The sequence below is a fragment of the Motacilla alba genome, chromosome 3 (assembly GCF_015832195.1).
Source record: "Motacilla alba alba isolate MOTALB_02 chromosome 3, Motacilla_alba_V1.0_pri, whole genome shotgun sequence".
NCBI lineage: Eukaryota > Metazoa > Chordata > Aves > Passeriformes > Motacillidae > Motacilla > Motacilla alba.
In genome coordinates, this window is record NC_052018.1 from 66,763,187 (window position 1) to 66,778,769 (window position 15,583).

The 15,583-nt window shown below is 41.6% G+C and overlaps 1 protein-coding gene across 6 annotated transcripts in view; it reads left to right on the plus strand.

Moving 5' to 3' along the window:
* Nucleotides 1-15,583, plus strand: part of SASH1 (SAM and SH3 domain containing 1) — a 528,498-nt gene that overhangs the window by 455,849 nt on the left and 57,066 nt on the right. The window lies entirely within an intron of this gene.

Consider the following 15,583-nt stretch of genomic DNA (forward strand, 5'->3'; position numbering starts at 1 on the left):
GTGGCAAACAGGCAGAGACCATGAAGAACACTTTTTACAGGAGATACCTTGTATAGCCAGCAAAAGGACTGGGATCTACTGAGGTAACCTCACATTTTAATACCTAAACAGCAGCGGCAGCATTTTGAATCCTTGTAGGCGTTTCAAGGCCTTGTCAAGGGAGGGCAGATGCAGAGGAGTTGAGAATCCGTTCAGTGGGAAGCATTGTGCTGTAAAGAGTTGGTGCTTAATTAGATCTGAAGGATACCAAAGGAGTGAGGAAACAGAAGTGTTAATATGAAAGGCTAATAATTGAGTTTGTGTAATTAATAGTGTCTGACTCAAGTTGAGAGCTGGGAGGCAAATTGGTTACTGTTTAAAAAGTTTAAAGATAAAGATCGTGCTAAATAAATTCTTTCACCTTATTTAAGTTTTGGCCTTTTTTAAAGTCATAGTAAGCTATATGTGATATCATATATATGATATGAAAACAGGCTCTGTTATAGTATATATTTTTACCATGGATTATTTTCAAGAAGCTAGAATTGAGTACTTTTGAGGGACAGGGAAACACAAGAAAGAAGCATTGCTTCAAATCAGAAATTAATGAGATTTTGGCCTTACAATTTCATTAAGACTTGGAGTTTGTTTTCAAAAGTGCAGAGTACCATTAGATTTTTGATATCTAAGGAATTCTGTTAAATCCTCTTTTGCAGTCATAGGAGCCTGTGTGGAATTTGAATGCAGAAGAGGTATACCTGGGTGTTAGGATTTCCATGAATTTATAAGGAATGGTGAATTATGAAACAGGCTTCAGGTAATCTCTCTATCGTTGCTGCAGCCCCCACTCAGCACTAACCAGTTTCCACACTTTTGTCTTCTTTTTTTGGTGGTGTGATGCACTGATAAAGAGTGGCCTCTGGATATGCTGGGAGAGCAAGTGATTTACTCTTCTTCCAAATTTAAAAAGATATGTCCTCTAAAGGCTTGGATAGTTGTATAGGAATTGCAGCTAATGCACTGTGAAATAAAAGCTGCAGTTTCTACAGGAGCTGCAATCCTGTGCAATGAAAAATTAAGGTATCCTTTATTATCTACTAACTTGTCTTACTGCTAGTACTGTCCTGTGTGATCAGGACTGAATGCAGTAAAGCATGCAAAAACATGCCGAGTTTTAAACACACTAGTACTGTTGCCAGGAATGTGCTTAAATACTTCGTTACCCTAACCCCTCAATTTCTCTGAAATATTGTATTAAATATATCTATAAATGTAAGAATTATCATAGAGTAAGTGAAATGAGGTGCAGATGAGACAGGGAATAAAAATTGATGCTGATGGGCTTCAGTGCGTCTCTTTGTGTTTTGAAAGTCAGTGGAAGTGCATAAACCCATAGTTTCTCTATGAAAGTGAGTAGCATGCTGAGCACGTTACAATATACTTAATCTAATTCCTATTAGATTAGAGGGACCTGTTGGTGTATGTGAAAGTCTAGTGTAGCATATGGGATATTGTTCTCCAGTTTCAGTTACATTTACTAATGTCCTATTTTTATTTCACTTGTTTTTTAACAAAACCTTCTGTAATTGACAACTCAATTCTGTATCCATTGGCATGCATTTATTCACAGACTGCACATAACCTTGAATAAGAGACAGTATTGTTGAGAAGTTTGTGTTAGAACTGGATCTGAAACAATAAAAACTTTAAAAGAAATTTTTGCACTAATAGAGCCTCAGGATGTTGTAACAAAACCCTGTTAGGGCTGTAACCTGGAAGAAAACCCCCTAAAAACCCCCTAAGGTGCGAAGAGGAGTGTGAGCAGGGGAAGAAAAGAAGAAAAAAAAAAAAAAAAAAAAAAAGAAGCTGCTTTTGGTCAAGACATTTTGTTGCTGTCCTGATTAGAGCAGATTTGTTTCCAAGAAGTCTGGGCTGCTTTCCCTGCTGAAGACAGTTGAGCAGAGGAATTTGTACCACGGACACTCCGATAGCTGTGGCAGCACCTGCCCAAACAAGCAGGTCTTGGCTGCAAAACCCCAGGTATTTAGAAACTCTTGCAGGTGTTTGTACAGCTTAAGTTTTATTTCTCTCAGGTTTTCCATACCACGGTAAATTAATTTAGTTGGAATGCCTACCAGCAAACTGAGTCATACTGCTTACACAAAGACGTTTGCAAAGGCAGGGTGTTTGGTGATTTGTTCGTGGAGCTTTGCATTCGTAATTTACATTCGCTGGAGGGAAGAGGAGACAAGACTGAGCACGCTCCCTTCCCGCAGCAAAGCCTTAGCTTGTTGCAGGCAGGCTGCTCGCAGTGCGCTTGCTCCCTGGGATTGCAGCAGTGACAAAGCAGAACTGAAAGTGCTTGGCAGCAAATTATTAACTGAAGTGGTTTGACTTCAGTAGCTTTTCCCCAGTCTAAAGCTTTGACTGCCATTTGGTTTAGATTGAAATCGCGAATTGTTTTTGCAATGTTGAGAGGCACCAAGGTTTCTGGACTTGTGGGTCTCATTTACTAGTTGTTTATGAGTTTATTTTTCTTTGGTACCTTTAGTACTGCCTTTGTCTTTGTGGGTTTTGTGCAGCTGGTTGGGGTTTGTTAGGGTTTTGCTGATCGTATTTTATTCCAGGTATTTTATCCATCTCCAGGATGAAGTCTGGCTCAACACTACTTACCTTGAGGATTACCGTGTACAGTCTGCTTTGGTCTTTCTCTTACTACAAATTCCCCAGCTGTCAACATTTTTTTGTCACTTCTATTCTTGTGCTTTGTTATGTCATTGCCCATAATATTTAATTTTTCTTTCTGGTTTTTAGTGGGTTGGTTTTTGTCTGTTTCTGTTCAATGAACACACTTATTTAGAAGATTATTGCAAAGACTTAGTTACGTGAAGTAGGAGTCATGATGAAGCCCCGGGTTTCTGCAGCATGACAGTAACAGATGGCCTTTATACTGACCTTAAATTAACTGGGCTTAATGTGGAGCTTGCTTGCTCTCGCTGCCCTTCAGTGTGTTGTGGTTTGACCCCAGCTGGCAACTAAGCCCAGCATGGCCACTCACTCGCTCCCCTGCCCTGGTGAGATGGGAGAGCCAATCAGAGGAGTAAAAGTGACAAGATTTGTAAGTTGAGATAAAGACAGTTTAATAGGTAAAGCATAAGCTGTGCACACAAACAAGGCCAAACAAGGAATTCTTTCACTTCTTCCCATGGGCAGGCAGGTGTTCAGCCAGGAAAGCAGGCTCCATCTTCTGTAACAGTGACTTGGGAAGACAAATGCCATCACTCCTATTGTCCCCACCCTCTTCCTACTTCTTCCCCCAGCTGTTTATGCAGAGCATGATGCCCTATGTCCCTTTCCAATTTCTTGTGCACTCCCAGTCTGGTTGCTGGTGAGAGGCAGAAAAGGCCTTAAGACTGTGTAAGCACAGCTCAGCAATAGCAAAAATGTTCCTGAATTATCAGCACTGTCTCCAGCACAAATCCGAAACAGAGCCCTATACTAGCCACTGTGAGGAAAATTATCTCTGCCAAAACCAGCACATGCTCCTCTCCATTCATTACCATTTACATCATTCTCAGGTACCACACTATCCAACACATGCTCATTATTTGCCACTCCCTTCTCATCCCTTAATGCAATACACAGATATTGTTTTCCCTAGCCTATGGACTATGCCTATAAAATATCCATAAATGTCCACTGAGTTTGTTGAGGACAGGAGAGGTGGTATGGTGTGTGGAATTTTTGGGCACCAAAGCCAGTTCAAATTGGTTTGCTGCTACCCTTGAAACTGCTTTTTCTAAGACTTGTCCTCCAGTGTTGTGTGGTTCCTGCTGTAGCCATTCCTCTGACATGCAACCCAAATCATGGGGTACAGTGATTTAAACTTACATCCATTAAAATCTCTGCCCCTTGTCCGTTTGAGCCAGATCATAACATTAAACATTACTTCTCTTACTCCTAGCCTGCTCAGGGTTTATCCACAGAATGCAGTCCCGTGTGGCTGTGCCTGCTCCAAGCAGAGCCTTTATCTGTGAGCCATGGTCACTTTGGGGGTATAGCTGCTGTGGCATGGGCCTTTCCACAGTCACAGTTGCTTTAAGGTGCACCTGCTCCAGTGTGGCCTTACCCATAGCCACAGCCCCTCCAGGAATAAACCTGCTCCATCACAGCCTAACCCATGGCTGCAGTCCTTCCAGGGGAGTACCTGCTCTCATGTGGGATTATCCATGGCCACACACTTTCAGGTGCTCCAGCACGGACATATCCACAGGCACTGATGTGTCAGTATCCACCTGCTGCAGCACAGACTTATCCCTGGGCCTCCATCCCTTCAGAGGTTCCTGCTGCTGCACCGACAGCCACAGGCACTTCCAGATTGTCCTGACTGACCCAGATCCAGCTGCTCCCACGTGGACTCATCCGTGGGTCAGGTCCCTTGGAGTGAAGCTCACACCGCAGTCCCAGCCAGCCCAGACACACAGCGAGTCCCTGGCCACCTGCCAGCCCGGCACATCGCCGCTGCTGTTATCACAGTGTTCCCAGGCACAGCACAGCGAGGTGATAAAGCAGCACGGCAGCAGCGAGAGCAGAAACCAGCCACTAACGAGCACTGGACTCTAATGTAGAGTCAGGCAAGCAAGGCTCCTGACAAGCACCTGCCAATTAATAGCTAATCAGCAATTACAGCTATAAATTCAATCTAGCACATTCCAGTCAAACCTGTTGTTATCTTGAACCCTGCAAGACCCATCTTGGGCACCAAGAAGGACTGTTGCAGCTTAACCCAAGCTGGCAATTAAGCCCCACACAGCCACTTATTCACTCCCCTACAGTGGGATGGTGAAGAGAATGGGAAGCAGTACAGGTGAGGCATTGCTCCCGTAATGTCCTAGCTTTGCCTACTTCATCAGGACATTGCTGTAACTTTTGGCCAACTCTTGTGCTGCTAGATTGCCTGCATAAGTTCACTGTTTAGTGCTAATAGCAAAGGGGCAGGGTTTTGAATGGACCTCTGAGCAAAAGCAGTTATTCATTGCTGGGGCCTCTGTTTTGCTTCATGTGTGTTTGAAAGACAAGTTATAAAAATTCAAAGCATGGTGGCCTTTTTAATGCCATAATTTGATTACCTGTGATTGCAGCACTCCTTTAGCAGTAAAACGTGGGCATTAGTGGAAAAAGAAGGTGCATGAGGGAGTGCAAAGCTGTACAAGCTTTGCTGGAATGAAGTGCAAGTGCTACTTGTACACACTGTGTCACTGAAAAGCTATGGGTGGCTCTTGGAGTGCAAGACTGCCTTGCACTTGTGCTTAATTTGTTTCTGCAAGGCTAGTTCTGTGCATCCCTCTTGAAGTCAAGTGTGACCCAAAGTGTGGCGGAGAAAAAGACTGAAGTTTCAAGTGGAACTTGGGAAGAAGTCTGTTGTAGTTGCTGCTTCAGGAGCAATTTCAGGAATAAGCAAGGAGAAAACATTACGCGAGAGAATAATTTGTAAGACTTTGCTGCAGTACTCTTAATTCTTCAGTGAATAGTTGTAGATAATGATTGCAGATGATTTGCTTGGAACAGTGGTGGCAGCTTTCTTTGCAGATTCTTCTGGCCTGAGTTATCTGTACTGACCAAAGGATGGATGTTTGCTGTTGTTCAAATGCTTTGTCTGTAAGGAGCACTTGTCGTTTTTTCTCTGCAGACATTCTTTGTGCTAAGTTTGTTCATCATTCAGCAATTGGCCTTTTGTTGGGAAAGGTGGGAAAGGACCCTCACTCAGTGTGTGATGGGATAATCCCATGTTGGATAACAACCCAACAAAGCAAAGCAAAATTGTGCATCGCTACCCTGTGCTAGCCTGAAAGTGGGGTGATGCCCCTGGGCTGGAGGGAGCAGCAGTCAGGCCCAGGGACTGCACAAGCAGATAATACCAGGAGGCTGCTGTGGCCTCAGGGGAAAGGATTCTGGCCTTCACTGTCCTCTTCTGGGGAAAATCTCTGCTCCTCCTGCTTTGAACAAAGGAAGAGCATTTTACAGCTGCTTCATGGAGCCTCAGAATTCAGATTTGTTACACTTTAGATTTAAGAATCACTGAAACTTGTGTTGAGCACTTTCCTTCTGTTTGACCTGTGTGCCAGAGCAAACCCCACCTTCTACCCCAATTGTTGGTCATGTGGCAGGAGCCACTTGTGCGTTTTCAGCAGAACAGCTGAGCTTTTCAAACACTGGCTGGAGCTTTGCAGCTGGGCTGGAGCCTGGCCCAGCAGCAGGAGCTGTAAATGGCTGATTGAAGTCTTTAATTTAACCCCTTTCCAGCAGTTGTGCTGACTAGTATAGGAGCTGTCAGATGTCACTGTCGCACCATTACCCTTCAAAGCAAAGCATGCAGCAGTAAGCCCATAGAACAAGGCTCCTATTTGCTGCACCTCCAGTTGGGGCTGTTCCTGTTAACTACTACATCTATGGCATATGACTTTCTATCCCAGTCTTACTTTAAATGTAAATAGAAAACTGAGAATATTTATATCAATAGTTGTTGTAGATTTTTATCATGAATGTGTAGAAGGCAATAATTACTTCTTAATTTTCTCAAATAGAGATGTTGCAAATCTTCTGCGTAAATAACCAAATTGTGCCACATAGTCTAATGGTATTCAATAATAATTTTTCCCTCGGATGGGAGCAATCTTCCATGATGACTTAGAGCATCAGAGTTGATTTGAAATTTAGTTTTGTAATAATGATCATGTGATGACCAGTGATGAAGATTTAAGTAAGGTTCTGGCCCAAAGCATCCATCAAACACATGCTTCAATTTCAAAGGTAAAGAGAGAACAGCTAATTTAAAAGTTCTTTTATCAAAAGTAGTTTTTATAGCAGGAAGAATGAGTAAGTACAGACTAGCAATTTGTGGTCTAGTCCTTTTTTTGCATTAATATGATTAATTTGTTTTCAGTTCTTTTGTTCAAGAAATTAATTTCTCCTCTCACTGTGTAGGAGACTTTGAAGTTAGCATCCAGCTATCAACCTTTGTCTCTCTCCCCTCACCCACTCACATTCCTGGAGTGTGTTTATGCAGGTTGAGAGCAAGAAGTGCAGTGCCCAGCTCTAGGGAATTAGTCTTAATTTTCAGGTGTTCAGTTTCACATATCAACCTATTAAACAGAACCAGTTTGATTTCAAGTTGTACATTTATTCTGCTTTTTAAAATGGTTGTAAAACTAAGATTTTAAAAATATGTATCTATTGTAAAACTTTTCCCAGTATGACCAGTTTCTTTCCTGCTTCAAGTGCCTTCTTAGAAAAGGATTCTTAAATAAACTGTTTCTTCAAAACTAGTTTATTGTCATAAAGAACTGTCATCAGAGTTACTTCCCAATATGTTCACACGGGTTTGTCTGATAGAAATTTTTTTCAAAACCTTTTCTCATTTGTATTCCTGCTGTTTTCATTGTCAAAGTGGCTGAAATGGGGGTCAGACCCCACCAGCCCCTACATGTTTTTAAGTCCTGAAATATGCAAAATATGTCATGTTGTTACAGCTTTTTGACTATGGTGCTCTCATGAAATAATGATCATAGAAATCACTAAGGGGGAACTGAACTGAGCTAAAAAAAATAAAGTGATAGTGCAAATCAGCAGAAAGGGCTTACCCAGTCTCAACCTTAAAGAATGGTTGGCTCAAGAGCTTGGGCTGCAAGGCTTATTGCCAACAAAGACCTGAGTTCAGGATGTCTGCTTTTTTGAGCTAGCAGCTGTTGATGTTTTTAACCTCTGAAAGAGGAAAATAGAGGTACAGTATTACTGTCAGCTGGAAAGCAGGAATTTATTTTGCCCAAATGTTTATGATTTTGTTGTAATTACTTTTGCACAAAAAGATGCAACAGTAGGCTGTTTGAATTTCTTCATGGAAAGATGAGAAAACCAGTAAATGTGCATGTGGGCACAGCCTCGTGATAAGACTGCGTGTCAAGGATAATGTGGCTCAGGTCCTGACTCAGCACAACTCCCTGTAACATGGTTCTGTTGCCTCCTTTTCCTGATGATGTTGGTTTGGGGTTTTTTTCTGTGTTCTTTGGGGGTTTTTGTGTTGTTTGTGGTTTTGGGGGGTTTTTGTTTTGTTTTTTACTGGATTCTTTCACTTCTCTAAAAAGTTCAAAGTTTAATCCATTTCCTGAACAATAACACAAAAACTTTCAGAAGTTTTGTGCTGGGTGTGAGAAAGTCTTAAATCGGTTTTCTTGAATTAATGAGGGCTTTAGTCATGCTCTGAAAGGATCAATTTCATGTTAAAAAAAAACCACAGAGCAGATATATGCACATCTATACAAATGAACTTCTAAAAAGTGGAAATGTGGATGTAGGTGCAGGTTTTTCTAGAGGATTATGAAGGAACAGGAAGTCAGGAGTTCTGAAGAGCACGACCTGATAGCAGCTCCAGGCAACCCAAAGAGCCCAGCTGTTGTGGAAAAAAAGGGTCGTGCCAGATTTCTTCTACTGCCCACAGTGCTGCGGAGTTCTGAATTTTTGATTTGCCTTCTACAGCTAGAGAACCTAGCAGAAAGAGTTGAATCTTTTCCACGTGTACTTGGGTTTGGGTTCAAGTCTCAGCAATGTGAGGCCTCAAGTAAAAAAAAGGGAGAGAACTGTCTAATTCTACTGCACATTGCAGTTGACTGTATGATGGGAGTTCCTGACACAAAATGCCTTTCAGCTATCAGTTTGTCATAAATTAGAGAAGAAAAAAACCCTAAAATATTCTTTGTTTTTGTCTACATAACCCTTATGATTTTTTAAAAATCTGTCTACTTTTTAACAAAGTAAAGCAAATCACTGCTTTCCCAGAATTAAATTAATGCAAAATGTTGGCATTTTTTCCCCCTGAAATGGGGGGCTTCATTGCTGATACTCCATGTATGTGTGGTAAAAAAATGTTTGTAGGTCTCTTAATGATCAGTGCTTTCTTTTGATTTACCTCCTCCTCAATTTTACCAGGAGTGGACTTAGTTTCTGATCCTCTTGGTAAATTATTGTTTAGTACAACATACAGTAAAAGCAACATATAGCTTTTAAATTTCAGCTGTCATAGTGATGATGTGAATGGGGGTATACTTGCAAAAAGTCATCAGTATTACGGTAACAACTCGTTTTACAAAAATCCCCAGGCCTTGAGCATATTGATTAACCCAGCAAAAAAAGCATCCATTCATTTGCACTATAGATCATCTGAAGTTCCATGTGTTTGAGACATGGATATTGGCATGTAGGTACACAAGTATAGTATCAATGCAAGTATGACAGTGGACCTGTGTTAGCCTCTGTTTCCATGGTGTGTCTGGAAGGATTTATAGCATGGCTGTAGAAGTTTTCCTGGAGGTGTTGGTCTAAGTATGAGCTTTCCTTTTTCTTTCCACTTTTCAAAAAGAAAATACATTTTTTGTTGTTCATGGAAACACTGAAGAGAAATTGAGAAAATGGCAAATAATCTTAATAAAAATACAGAACAGCTTTGTGTACCTGAAAATGAAGAATTGATAAGATCTGAAAAGTGTTATTTAGAGAAATGGAGAACATCATTGGCCCTTAGGAATAGGTGGCCTGAACTTGAAGAGCACATAAAAACAAATCAGGACCATTGGTATTCAGAAAGAGGTGTGCCATATTCAGCCATGGCTTTCATGGCAAGGAGCTCCTCATGCTTGTTTCCTCATCTTATCAGTGAGTGCTTCACTTCAAAACCACTCAAAATTCCTAGCCCCGCAGTTACAGAAAGCAGGCTGCAGGGTGGTGGTGATAGGGACGTGTGGCTCACGGAGGTGCTGCTTCCCTCATTAATTGTGGGTATTGGTTCAGGAGGTGATTGAGGCCAATGTACAGCACACTGCCATCAGCTGTCCTCACCAGAGGAGCACCTGGGCAAGGAATCTGACCAGACTGTTCCTAGCCCAAACTGTTATCCTACCCTAAACAGTAGCAAACTGTTATTTGCTTGTTTGTTTAGTTGTTTATTTTCTCTTTTCCTTTTGTTGTGCTCTTCCCACAGGACAGAATGCTCTCACTGGGGGAAGTGGTGGCTCTTCCCCAGGCCCATTGTCAGCTCTTGAACAAGAAGGGCCCCATTTGGGCAGTATCCAGCTGGGCTTTACCTCATGCCTCCCTTGTCTGTGTCACATCCTGAGTCCTCTGGCTTCACATTTAACCATTCTTGATGTGGTTTGTTTAGAGTTTTTTCATTGCCCTGAAATATTACAGCTCTTCCTGATGCCAAAACCACTCTATCTTATAAAGTCCTCCCTGGAAACCCACGTCTTTCACTGTTTTCCAACATTATTTCACAGAAGTTCTTTTTGGCCTTACCTGTACAATAAAAATCAGTGCTGACTAATGCAAGGACTTTTAGGCAGAGCTGGCACGTCTTACTCATCTTTTTATACCAGCAAGAGCTCTCGTACAGAGGCAGTTCCTGCCAGCAACAAGAACACTTGAGTATTGTAACGTTTGAGTAACAAGTGTAAAATGCATCTATCAAAGGCCCGCTGTGTCTCAATCACATACTGGCCTTTATATTAATATAGTTTTAGCACAAAGAGAGCTGCCATAGTTCTGGGCTTGCTTCATCTTGTTTGGAAAATTGATCAGAAGGTATTTGATTTCTCTGCTGCAGAATGCTGTGTTTCCATATCGACTTTCCTTTCTCTGAAGCCCATTTCTGTTGAGGTTGTTTTTGTGTTTATGCCATAATTTTTCTGGACACTGCTTCTGTTTGTTACAAGTAAATTTATGTCTTTGCACTGCCTCACTTTTTATTGTTACCTGGCTTTACAAAAGCTGCAGTTTCTCTATAATTGCCGATGAATTATGTTTTTCAAAATCATTGTGAAATGTTTTTCTGCCCTGTGGCTCCCAGCCTTAGTGCAAAATGCAGAGTATTTGACATGGGTGAAAAAAATCCTTCTGCTTTCATTGTTGGCAAATGGGAGAGAGAGGGTCCAGTGTTTGCCCTGAGATGTGTTAGCTCCGATAGATTCTGGTGTTTACATCAAGCTGAGAGGCAGGATATTTCTTCCTTCTCCAATACTAAAAGCAGACATGTGAGTACTCTATCAGTGTGTTCTCTCTGAAGCCGTATTTCATCAGTAGTTAAGCTAAGTGTTTAACTTATGTCTGCACTTTTCTATGAGGCATTGAGACACTTGGACTTTTGTTTCATACTTAGAAGTATTTATTGTTTGAAAATTCTTTCTTTTTTTTTTTTTTTAACCACCCCTTCTGTTTAACTCATTTCCTTGATCCAGAGTTTTGCTGCTGCAGGATGTTACCATTTAGCATGTGTCAGCTCAGGCTCTAATGTGCAAGAGCAGTGGTGCAGAAAAATCTTCTGTCTTCACTGAAACAGCTATGGGGATGGTCCAGAGGTTGTGGATTGAAACTCAAAATGAGACTTTGACTAATCTGTACCACTGGAAACTCACTGAATTTTTAGTTCCCTCAAACACTTGCTGAGATCATTGACACAGGAATAGGTCTTCTTTATTTCTTTATTCTGACCTGTGGCTCATATCTAGTGACTCATAGGCAATTTCCATTACATACCTGCATACCTGCACTGTTCCTTTACAGGGGCTTCCCTGCTTCTTCCCCAACACCTCTTCAGAGGCTGAAATACAGTGTGGTGGAAGACTCCAGGTAGAATTACTGCTTTCAAAGTAAATCAAACTCCTACAAGCCTTCAGTGCTCTGCTGTCTTTCAGAAACATGTTCCTTTAATCATTTTAGAAGCTAGACTGGAACATGCAATGCATGTTTGGAACAGAGAAAGAAAACATTTGGGGTAAGATTGGCAGAATTCTCTAACAGAAGTTTTCTGCGCTATATACCTTACTTACACCTGCTGAAATGGTTTCATAAAATTATTTATACATCTATAAGCTTTTTAGTCATCTCCTTTTTACTGATTATGTTGCTGTATTTTCCCAGAACTCATCTGAGTCTCACTTTGCACACTTTCTGTCTGCACAGTGAGATTAATCCTGTCTTGGGATCTGCAGAGGAGTGCTTAAATTTATGATTCAAATGGATACAGCTCCTGTGGCAGAAATTGTGAAGAGGTTCATGAATTTTTAATTAGAAGGGATTAATTCAATGAATACAATTTCCTAAAGTAAGTTGTGGTGTGGAGCATAGATGTGGCTTAATGTTTAAGTAATTAAAATACGCACATTCCCCCTAGAATGTGCCATACCCTGGATAACCAAGTTTCCTTTCAGATGCTCTTGTCTGCTATGTTTGTGTGTTTCAGGAGCAGAACAGCAATGCCTTCAGATAGGCTGTGATACACCTTATACCTGCTACGTTACATACAGAACAAATGAACTGAAGTTGTCATGGAAGGAAAAGTCCCTCACAAATTCAAAACCTGCCATTCCAGTCAGGAAATGGTTTTTCAGCTCCTTTCCCATGTATTGCGTGCTTTGTACTTTCTTCACAGTTGCTTTTTTCAGACTTAGCTCATAAATGGTTGCAAAACTCTTTTGAAGATTTTTATGAGGAAAGTAGTATATAAAACCAAAATCACAATATTTAGAAACCTGCAGTAATTTGAAAAGAAAATGTATGCAAATGATCTCATAAATTCATTCACAAAGTAGGCAGAATAAGCTACCTGCAAAGGAAGCTTCTTTCTTGCTCCCTAAGGCAAACAGCTAAAGGTTTGAAGCGTAAGCTACAAATCCTGCTTGTTAAGCTTACTACTACTTTTTCTTCCAAAAAAAGAGATTTGTAAAAAGCATTTCTCCAACTTGCACTTCTGCACAAGAGCTCCCAGAGTTACCAGTGTGGCTCTGCAGTTGCCCTCTGTGGCACCCACAGTGTGGAAGGGTTGGTGATCCCAGGCAATTCCTGGGCAGCACGACGCCTGACATCCATCCCTTCCTCCAGCTGCTGGATCAGAGCTTCTGCCAGGACCTCAGACCTTGTCCTGTGCCCATCCTCTGGATGATACTGGCTTCGGATGAAGGAGGCAAAAGGAAGGAAATAGGACTCCTATTGGGACTCACTAAGAAATGGGAGAGCAAAAGGTGGGAGAACAAAATTCCTCTGCAAGCTGAGATTGTTTTAGGACAGGTGTAGGTGACTTGATAGAGGAATCCCTAATTTAAATTCAGTGAGCTTATTCTACAGGATATTAGCATTACTGATTTTTAAAACCTCCTCCTGGGTTTATTATCAGTATTTGAGATTCTGTGCTCTGCTGACCTTGGACCTCCAGGGGAGCTGCACAAGCTGGTGCTGAGCCACTGTTCACTCTCCATCTAATGTGTTCCCTGGGGATTGGATACAATTTATGGACATCTCAGTTTCTCCAGAATCTACAGATCTTAGCTGCTGGTTTTAATAGTGTAGTGGACAAGTTCAATATGCACCAACAGTTTCTGGGTATAGGATAGGTACCCTGCCTAGGGCCCCTTAAATCCAGAAACCATGCAAGTAAATCGGTCACCTTTGGGAAACACTGGATTTAATAGTGTAGCTTAAGGAATGTGCACTTGGTCAGATACTTTCTCAGATCATTGGGCTTCTTCAGAGCGCTGTGTAGCATGTAGGTGATATGAATGTTCTGGTACATCTCAGGCAAGCTTTATGGGCACATGTGGAGGGCAGTTATCTGGGGCAGCAAGGCTGCTCGCACAGAAGATACCTATTGCTCTGATGCCTGCTTTGTCTAAACAGGAGCTCTGGAAATGCAGGCTGGGGATGTCTCTTGCTGCAGCTACTTTTCTATAAGCCCAGGCTATCCTTGGTTTCATTTTTAAGTTTTGGCTCAGAAGGATGAAAGATGTACTTCAATAAAACTAACTTTAAAAATATTTTCTGAAAGTTTGTATCGCGTGCTAGAGAACATGCCAACAGTACATCATTTGCTCAACCTTCTAGAATTAACCTTTGGTTAAAAAGGGCCGTGATCCTGATGGATTAAAGCCAACACAATCTGGGGATTTTAAAGTGAGGTTTAATGTGAGGTTTAATGGATTTTAACCAAAATAAATAGAAGTGCTCAAGGCTAATGAGAGTTCTATGATCTCTGATAGAGATCTAAGCCAGAAGTTTAGTTGAGAGTACTATTTCCCCAAGTATTTTCCTTTTGTTTCTTGTGTAGATAGCAATAGAAAAAAATACCATTCTGCTGGAAAGGCAGGTAGGAATATTAATCATAACAGTGTAGGACTATCAGGTGTTTTGCATTCCAGCATTGTGAAGTAGTGCTCTGGGAGGGAGAGGAAAATTTTCCTTGCTTCTTCCCTCCACAGTCATCTTGGTCCTATAAAACAGGTCCTGTTCTAACAAGGTGAGCTTGACAGCAAATGAGAAAAAAGAAAGTAAATACGGTCAGGTTTTTTAGGATTTAGTTACATGGGATGCAGCTGACTGTTTAGTTGAGTAGTTTTATGCTGAAAGTAGGAACTTACTTTTCATGTAATTGTAGTCTCAGGCTTCATGAGCAACTGCTCAAGCAGTTACACAAATTTACAGAAAACTACTAGATTTTAAAAATAAAAAAACCCAAAACACTTGAAGCAAAGCAGCTTTTTAAGATGGCAGATAAATCATCAGGAACTTGGGATCTAAAGGCCTTGTTGGGGACGTGGTGGGTTCTCCTGACTGGCATACTGAAACTGTTACATAAAAGTGATAAAATGTTCCTTTTCTGCTCAGTGCAGCGGAGTATGGACAAATGAGGCGCTCATGAATGGCAAGTGTTTGGATCGCGGAGCTCGTCTTTCTCTGCCCCATTGCAAAGAGCTAGGCAGGGAGTGTCTGAGGAAGATTCGTAGCCACGTGCATGCAGCCTTTTCCAGGTGCAAAACTTAGTCAGGTTCCATTTTGACAGAACTAATGGAGAAAGAGAGGGATGCCTGGTGCCAAGTGACTAGTTTCATTTCTCTTATCTGTGAACATCTCTGGAATTTCCCTGGCCTTGGTCCAGCTTCTGCTTGACTAGAGGAGTCCTGTTGGATCTGTCAGTAAGTGAACGTGATCTCCTTTTCATGCCCACTTTCACTCAAGGACTTCATTTCCCTTTTTGTGCTACAGAGTCAGGAAAAGCAGATGCACAGACAATGCATGGTCAGGAAAAATCCCCCAGCAGGGCAGTGACCCGGTGTCAGCCTTGCACACGAGCAAGGACATGGCCGTGAGCCATCCTGTGCCCTCCCTGGCCCCTGTGGCCAGCAGTGCAAGCTGACTCAGTTGTGTGATGGCCGAGCAGGCTCCTTTCTACTCCAGATTTGCAGACTTCCTGAGCGGGTTAGTCCAACACCACCTCATGGCAGTCAGTAGTAAGTTCCTGTTTAGTATTAAAAGGCTGCATTTCCAGAAAATTGTGTCTGATTTTTTTTTTTTTTTTTTTTAATTAAATCCCAAGAATGTTTTGTCACCCTTTGTGTAAACAATGGGAATAGGAAGTACAATTTCACAGAGATAAGAGTTTTACATGTAGGCTGAGGAATGCATGAACAAGAAGTCCTTCAGCGCTGAGAAATAAATCCATGTCCTTTTTTTGAATTTTCTTGAAGCGTGTACTCCACTGCTTAGCCAGCTGTAATGAGTAAGTTATGGA